Source organism: Hippoglossus stenolepis, chromosome 6, assembly GCF_022539355.2.
Source record: "Hippoglossus stenolepis isolate QCI-W04-F060 chromosome 6, HSTE1.2, whole genome shotgun sequence".
Taxonomy (NCBI): domain Eukaryota; kingdom Metazoa; phylum Chordata; class Actinopteri; order Pleuronectiformes; family Pleuronectidae; genus Hippoglossus; species Hippoglossus stenolepis.
The window spans coordinates 27,037,961-27,046,871 of NC_061488.1; positions in this window are offsets into that span (position 1 = coordinate 27,037,961).

The following is an 8,911-nucleotide window of genomic DNA, read 5'->3' on the forward strand; positions in this document are numbered from 1 at the left end:
AGTGAGCCACATGTGAGGGATCCCTCTCCCAGGACGGACAGAAGTGCAAAAGATGCCACGTGTAAAGGAGAACATCAGAAAGATAAAGGTATTTACAGCATTGATTAGAATAAACACTTTGTAGCATAGTGGAAGGTCAATGAATTGATGGATTATTGTCAGTAATGGTCGCGTATCTGAGTAGAAATATTATATATCAAGCAGTCTTGTTGTAATCATAGTCCATGGTCAGCAGCCACCACGATCATGATCCACCATTACAATCGGATGCCACCATAGTCCACAGTCATTGTCCACTGCCGCCATCAGGATCCACCATCAGCTGCCACCTCGTTCGTGGTCCACCCCCATTATCAGATGCCAGCACGATACAGGATCCGCCATTACGATCACGATCTCTGATACGCGATCCACCATCATAATCGCAGTTTTGGCCACAGCCGTGGCCCTGGATCTGCGGACGATAAGGCAAAGGGACTCCGGGGAAGAAGTCAAGTCAGTAACATGTATTGATGAGATATTCATTTCTTTGATGTGATAAGGAGGGAGAAGAGGAAGGAGAAGCTGGGAAGAGAAGCTCTGTGTGTCATGTGTCCCCCGACATTCTAGATCTATAGCAGCATAACTAAGAGCAGGTCTAAGACAAGCCTGGACCGGCTCTAACTATAAGCTTTATCGTAAAGGAAGGTTTTAATCCTACTCTTAAACGTACAGATGGTGTCTGCCTCCTGAACTGAAAGTGGGAGATGATTCCACAGGAGAGGAGCTTGATAGCTGAAAGCTCTGGGTCCTACTCTACTTTTAGAGACTTTAGGGACGACAAGTAAGCCTGAATTCTGGGAGCGCAGTGCTCTAGTGGGTTGATAAGGTACTATCAGCTCTTTAAGGTATAATGGTGCCATATTATTAAGGGCCTTGAAGGTGAGGAGGAGAATTTTAAATTCTATTCTAGATTTAACCGGAAGCCAGTGTAGTGAAGCTAATACAGGAGAAATGTGGTCTCTTTTCTTGGTTCTTGTCAGGACACGTGCTGCAGCATTTTGGACAAGCTGCAGAGTCTTTAACGACTTACTGCTGGAGCCTGATAATAAGGAATTACAATAATCCAGTCTGGTTGTAACAAAGGCGTGGACTAGTTTTTCTGCATCTTTTTGAGAAAGGACATGTCAGATTTTTGAGATGTTATGTAAGTGAAAGAAGGCGGTCCTAGAAAATAGTTTTAAGTGAGAATTAAAGGACAAATCGGGATCAAAGATGACTCCAAAATTCCTGACTGTTTCATTGGATGCAAGGGCAATGTCATCTAGCGCAGCTATATCATTAGATAATGTATCTCTAAGGTGTTTAGGGCCAAGTATTAAGACCTCTGTTTTACCTGAGTTGAATATGAGAAAATTGCGGGTCATCCAGGTTCTATGTCCTTGAGACATGCTTGGAGTTTAGTTAATTGATAAAACTGTTCAGGTTTTATTGACAAGTATAACTGGGTGTCATCCGCATAGCAGTGGAAATTAACAGAGTGTGTCCTGATAATGTAAACCTAGTGAAAGCATATATAATGAGAATAAAATTGGGCCGAGCACAGAGCCCTGTCGAACACCGTGGTTAACTTTGGTGCGCACAAATGACCCATCATTAATTTGCACGAATTGGAATCGATCTGAAAAATATGATTTTAAACCAATTTAGGGCGGTTCCTTTATTGTGTTGAATGCTGCACTATGATCTAACAGAACGAGGACAGACACAAACCCCTGATCTGAAGCTATGAGAAGGTCATTAGTGACTTTTGCCAAGGCTGTCTCCGTGCTGTGATTAGCTCTAAACTAAGACTGAAAGTCTTCATATACATTACTTTCCTGGAGAAACTCACACAGCTATTGAGTCTAATGATAATCGTAATGACTTTACAGAGCTATCGACAAGATGGTCAATCTCAATTTTGACACCGTATGATAATACAAGGTCAAGTGTGTGGTTACAACAATGAGTAGGTTTGTGTACACACTGACTGAAACCAATTGAGTCTAGTACTGAAATAAATGCTACGCTAAGGCTTATCATTATTATTGTCAACATGAATATTAAAGTCACCGACAATAATAATTTTATCGTTTTTTAGGTCTAGGTTTGATAACAAAATTCAGAATAAGCCCCCGGAGCACGGTAAACTACAGCAAATATGATTGGCTGTTGGTGTTTCTTGGATGGGTGTGGAAGACTAAGAACAAGACTTTCAAATGAGTTTAGGTTTAGGATTAATTGATAGACTGGAGTTAAAAATGACTCATCATTAATTTGCACGAATTGGAATCGATCTGAAAAATATGATTTAAACCAGTTTAGGGCGGTTCCTTTAATGCTAATTAACTGTTCTAGTCTCTGTAATACAATTGGATGGTCTATTGCAGGGGTATTCAACTAAAATTTAGATAGAGGGCTTAACTTCAGAAAAATAAAATAAAGGGAGCAAAAGCTTGAATTTCCCTTTTTCTGTTACACATCTTGACTCAAAAGTCTCAACCAATTTTACAGATAATAAATCTCAACACATCTTAACAATTGTACAGTTTTAGAATCACTTTCTTCCCCTCTTATATCCCACTCCCCCACTTTGTTCATCTGTTTCTCTCCCTTTCTCCGTCTCACTCCTGTTTCTCAACTTTCTCCGTCTCACTCCTGTTTCTCAACTTTCTCCGTCTCACTCCTGTTTCTCAACTTTCTTCGTCTCACTCCTGTTTCTCTCCCTTTCTCCGTCTCACTCCTCTGTTTCTCTCCCTTTCTCCATCTCACTCCTGTTTCTCTCCTTTCTCCGTCTCACTCCTGTTTCTCTCCCTTTCTCCGTCTCACTCCTGTTTCTCTCCCTTTCTCCGTCTCACTCCTCTGTTTCTCTCCCTTTCTCCGTCTTGATTTGATTTGACCACAACCTCTCCCGGTTACTCCAGACGATCCAGCCGCTCAAAGGGAGCAACCAATCCAAACGTTTGTATTTTGATTTTTACCTTAAGTTCATTCTCCGAGTTCCACCGACTTTTTTCCCAGATCCAAATCCACAGTTGCTCCTCAGCTGTTCATCCTTGCAGAAGGGCAAGAACCATTCGCCACGAAGGGCAAGAACCATTCGCCACGAAGGGCAAGAAACATTCGCCAAGGAGAACGAGACGAATTCTCTCCTATCCGGCCCAGCTCAATCCCCGCTGCCACCGCGCGAATCAGCTGTTCTAGAGGCCACGAACACAATTCACTTGTCTTCCCGGAACGTGCCGCTCGCGCATCAACGAACCGTTGACCAGCAACAAGTAAGAGGCTTATGTCTGGGCAGAGACTAGTTTAAACATTAGCGTGTTATTATTTGAGTGTACATTTGTTTGGGACCGCTGTGTCCGCATTGTTCCTGTGTCAGCGCGTCTGCATTTCCGGCCACGCTGCCGTACGGTGTGATCGTCAGACCTATTTTGCGGAGATTTTAACCCATTAAAAGATCGGTACACAGCTGGACGGATCCCAGTTCGTCCGCTTGGGTACCGAGTGGTATAGTCCCCGCAAAACTGTCTCTGGCGGTGTTTGAGATCTCCTCTGATCATTCTTTGCATGTTTCCTTTTCTCTCTCTCTCTCTTTTCTCCTAAACCCGCCTGCACACACGTTCCGACCTGCATCCACATAATTCACGTGTTATACCCGTTCGGAGACTTAGATAGTGCGATCGCATCTCGACGCCATTCAGCGCTTTGAACCACGAGATAGACCAAAGCATCCCTTTGTTCTCCATTTCCTGTTGGTCAAACCAAGAGTTTATACCGCCATCTTGAATTTGATCCTACGTCAAATCACGTGGTTAGACCGCCATCTTGAATTCAGTAACACAACACCACGCGGTTAGACCGCCATCTTGAATTCAGTAACACGACACCACGCGGTTAGACTGCCATCTTGAATTCATCCCCCCTGACTTCGTACGCCATCTTGACTCCCACTCCTCTCTCACACACACACACACACACACACACACACACACACACACACACACACACACACACACACACACACACACATAGGTATTGCATGTGTGTTATAAATCGTGATAGGTGTTTGTGGTTTTATCTTTGATATAGTGGTTCTTGTTAGGATAGTAGTCGTAGTAGTTAATTAACATTGATGTTATTATCTTAAATAAATTCTATTGTATTTAAAGTACCGGTATTTTTGTGATTATTTGTGCATATGTATGTGAATACAGCTGGATTATGATAGCCAGTGTTTGAACTTAAAACCTTCACTGTTCATTATATAATCATTAATAGTAAATATTGAGATTACTAATTGAACTTTTCCAGATTATGAGAATGATCTTTACAGATTGATTGTTGGTCCCTGATACCAGGGTGGTGCCCCGTCTTTGATAAATTATAGTTACAAATTTTATTATTCTTAATTGATAATTTTATTGTTTCTCATTAATTATTTCATTCTTAATTGATAACTTTATTTTTTTTAATTAATAATTTTATTATTTTAATAATCACATTTTATGATTATTAATAATTAGCCAACATCAAGTCTACCTATTATTGCACAACATAATTGGTGCCCCGTGTGAGGGTATCTTATTCCAGCTGTGTCATACTATTTGTGTACAATAATCCAATTTAATTTTCAAGAAAGAAAAAATTTGGGAAATTTATTTTTGTTGAAAATTTTATTTTTATTCCCTTGCACCATTGCCAAGCAGGTATACTAGTGTGTCTGTGTAACCATGGTTGGCTGTTTATTGCTTATCAGTGGTTGTGTCATCTTGATGCACAATAATAATAATTAATTTTTAGAGAGAGAAATAATTTTAGAAATTAATTTCTCTTAGAAATTTTTTATTTTTAATTCCCCTTGCTAAGCAGACGTTTTGTGTAACTGTGGTTGGTTGCTGACTGCGTTTCAGTAGTTGCGTCCACTCCGGCCAACGTAACATCAAGGGGGGAGCAAAAGGCAACCCCTGGGAGTGCAGTGACCTGGGACTACCAGGCAACTCCAGCACATCCTGCACAGAGCCACCCTGCTCCAGACCATGACGACGGAAGAACTCCGCCCTGGAGGGCTGGAGGATATTCCCGGTGTAGTGGAAAATTCAACTGACCAGTGTCTAAGGTATTGGAAATCCCCCTGACTGGGTGTCTAACTGCTGTGATACTGTCTACCTGACAGGATGGAACCCTTATTTGGCGTTGTCTCACTGCTATAACCTTGATAAACAGGGTGCATGCCCTTATTTGGTGATGTTTTTCTTCCGACTGCTACAGCGGACGGACAGACACAGATGATGATCTCATGTCTTTCATGTCTTTTTTCATATTATGTTTTATGAAACGCCTCTTTGTATAAATTCTGGCTTTTGTGAACTTGCGGCCAGTTCCATTTTGAGCACCCATGCTTGTTGTGTAAACTCTGCAGAGCTTACTATTATAAAGACTCAAAGGCAACTCCAGTCTGAGAATTTCATTATTTCAAATCTCAAGATGAATTTCCATCACAAACTTGGCGTCACGAACAGGATCCCTTGAAAGATCGTCTGGACCCGAGAAGTCTTCGGTGGTTGGCCACCCAGGAGAAAAAAAAATCTTCTGCCTCTACCTCCAACAGTGAAGAGAAGAGAGGGCAGAAATAACTGGGGTTTCGGACCTTCTTCACAGGGATCCAAAGACCTCTCTTTGGTCATCTTATATCTGGTGAGATGTTGAAATTCAGATTTTCATGACTGTTTAGATGATTTCTCAAATACGAAATCAAACATAAGAAATAATACATTTAAAGGGTTTTATTTGGAATGGGTGTATTAGTCATTCTCTCTGGATTATTGTGGATTATTAATGTTAATCTGACCCATTTTGTGGCAATCATCCTTATTGAAGGCATTTTTCCTGTTTTTTGCCGTAAAGAGAAACAAGGATTCGTGGAGACGTCCACGTCTTAAATTGAGTGTTCAAGGGAAATTGTAGACGTGCACGATTTCAAACACTTAATTGATAAAGATGGGTAACAAGGGAAGTCAGGGACTTCAAAGCCCAGAGGGTCCAATTGTGGACTCTATGGTTGCAAGATACGGAGGGGAAAGTGTGACATTTCTTCCAGTATGGTCCAGAGACTTTGCTTTTCCTCATAACGGGTCATTCATTGTTGAAAAACTTTTAAGAGAGAAACTCCTCGAGAAAGAGGAAGAATTAAAAAGCAACAAAAAAAAAAAAGAGAAAAAAAAATAAATAAATCAAGGTCGCAATGTGGAAAGACAGAAGATAATAAGAAAGTGTCTTGAAATGTGGGAAAAAGAGGCAGAGTGTAGGGACAGAAAACAAACATTTAAACAGATGGCTAAGGTTGATAAGAAGGAAACTGAGAAAGTTGAAAAGAAATCATATAGATCTCTGTATTCTCCATTACAGGGTGTGGCAGTCCTCTCCTCGATGCCTGCCTTCCTCCTCACCTACGACAAAACCCTCCTCCATATGATGTGCAGAGACCAGACTCCACCAATCAACGATCAGGCCCATCTCAGACTCCACCCACCACTCTCCCAGTCTTTGGAGACGGGGCGGCGGGAGAACTGAATGATGACGCCACCTCTTCCTCATCTTTAGGCCCCACTGACTTTGCGAATGTAGCGAGGTGGGGAAGCGGGGATAGTGAAAGGTTGCCACAACGCCACCTGGGGAGTTCCACCGCCAGGAAATACTAAAATACGGTGAGTGCAACAGCACAGGTTTCGTTTGAATCACGGGGCAGGAGACGTGTTGTACTAACAAGAAAGAACTTTAATATAACAAGAATAAATACAAACAAAAACACAATGAAACAAACAAACAGAATAACAATTTAACATAAGAAATAAAACACTTTTGACATGAGCAACCAGGGACAGGGCTGGGACTTACCACGGCGACGACAACCAAAGAAAAAGGGGAAGGATTAATAAACTCGCCACCCGTGACACAGCAAACCAACAAAACAGGTTGTGAAGAAAACCCCGCCACCAGGAATTGGGTCGCCGCCTCAGGCCCACAGCACCTGACCAACAATAAAAAGATAATTAAAACATGTCAGAATTGAAAACAACAAAACAAAACAACAAAATAAGCCAAATACCAACCAATATGAACACAATGTAAATGGGATTAAAGATTGCTAAAAACTAGGCGTCCCTCTGTGGTGATCACTCCACGCGCCGTGAAGGTGTAGCGTGGAGAGCTACAGTGCATGAGACAATACTTTTTAAGAACGACACACTTCCTTGGTCCTGAGCCAGGCAGTCTTTAACTGTGGAGCCGTGCACTTATCAGCCGCAAAACAGTTCATAAAAGTGTGGTTTAGGACAGTGCAATTTCCAGTAAAAGCCAAAACAGCAGGTCCGTCTGAGGCGTGGTGGCCAATGACGGCCGACAAAGGAGCAGGGCCTCTAGGAAGGCGAAATAAACAAATTTAATAATTACTATGACAACATAACCGAATTTGGTGAATAATGGGGCCATACGCACCACCCTGCAAGCCAAGGCACAGTCACAGCAACCCGGAGGGTGGGAGTCTCCCCCAGCCGTAGATGAGTCCAGCTGTAGCATGACATAAACAGTCAGTTGGGGTAAGATAAGCAAGAGACGGCAGACAACGTTACTTACAAAGCAGACCCGCAACTGCACCCCGAAGGTCCCCCGGTGGAGCAATCCCACGCCAGCAGTCAGTCACGCTGCGTATGAGGGGGGATATTTAGGGGAGGCGCTGGCTGTTGCACAACCATGCCAAACTCTGCCACGGCTACAGAAGTAGCTCTTCCACGCTAACCAAGACCCACCAGAGAGGAGCGGAAACGGAAGGAGGGCGAGCCAAACACGGCCGCCTCCTTAAATACGGGACGCCTGACGTCGCCTAATGACTGGTGCGCCATTATAACAGGTAGAGCGCCCCGCAGCGGCAGGGAGGGAGCGCGCATCTGGCTACATCTATCCCCCCTTTTGCATCATCGGCCCGACGATGGACAGAAAGGTCTGAATAACACCAAGGTCTAAAAATGGCCAACTGGGAATTAGACACCGGGCCTGGAGGTCTATTGGCAGCATGGTCCTGGTGATCTGTGGGCCGAGGAAGACGATGGACATTCGGATGGTGGCCTGCCATGGAACGAGCAGATCTACGCAGAGCCAGCTGCCTGGGACTTGGTTGTTCAGTTGGGGACCATGAAGGAGCGGGCGGTGGGGAACCTCTAGAAATGGTATTTAAACCTGTAAATGGTGTGGGCTTTGTAGATAATTGGCAAACTTTTTGGAGGAAACCTGGTCTTGTTAGGATAGACGGCGTTCATCCCACTTGGGATGGGGCAGCTCTCTTATCTAGGAATATTACCCAGTCTATTAAATGACAACCCAGGAAGCAGAGCTGCAGTGCTACACACTTCTCTGCGCTCCCTCTGGATAAGTCACACAACCACAAACCCATAGAGATTGTGTCTGTCCACCGTCCCATTACATTATTTAAATCAAACAATAACAGAGGGAGAATTCCACACAAAAATCTAATACAAATTAACACAACCTCTGCAACAACTCAGGAAACAAAGACTTTTAAATGTGGTCTTTTAAACATAAGATCATTATCATCAAAGGCTATTTTAGTTAATGAACTAGTCTCAGATCATAAAATAGATTTATTGTCCCTCACTGAGACGTGGCTGCATCCTGATGAATATGTCAGTCTAAATGAATCTACTCCCCCCAGTCATGTAAATACACACGTTCCCAGAGAATTTGGTCGAGGAGGTGGAGTTGCTGCTATTTTTAACTCCAGTCTATCAATTAATCCTAAACCTAAACTAAGCTACAACTCATTTGAAAGTCTTGTTCTTAGTCTTCCACACCAATCCAAGAAATACCAACAGCC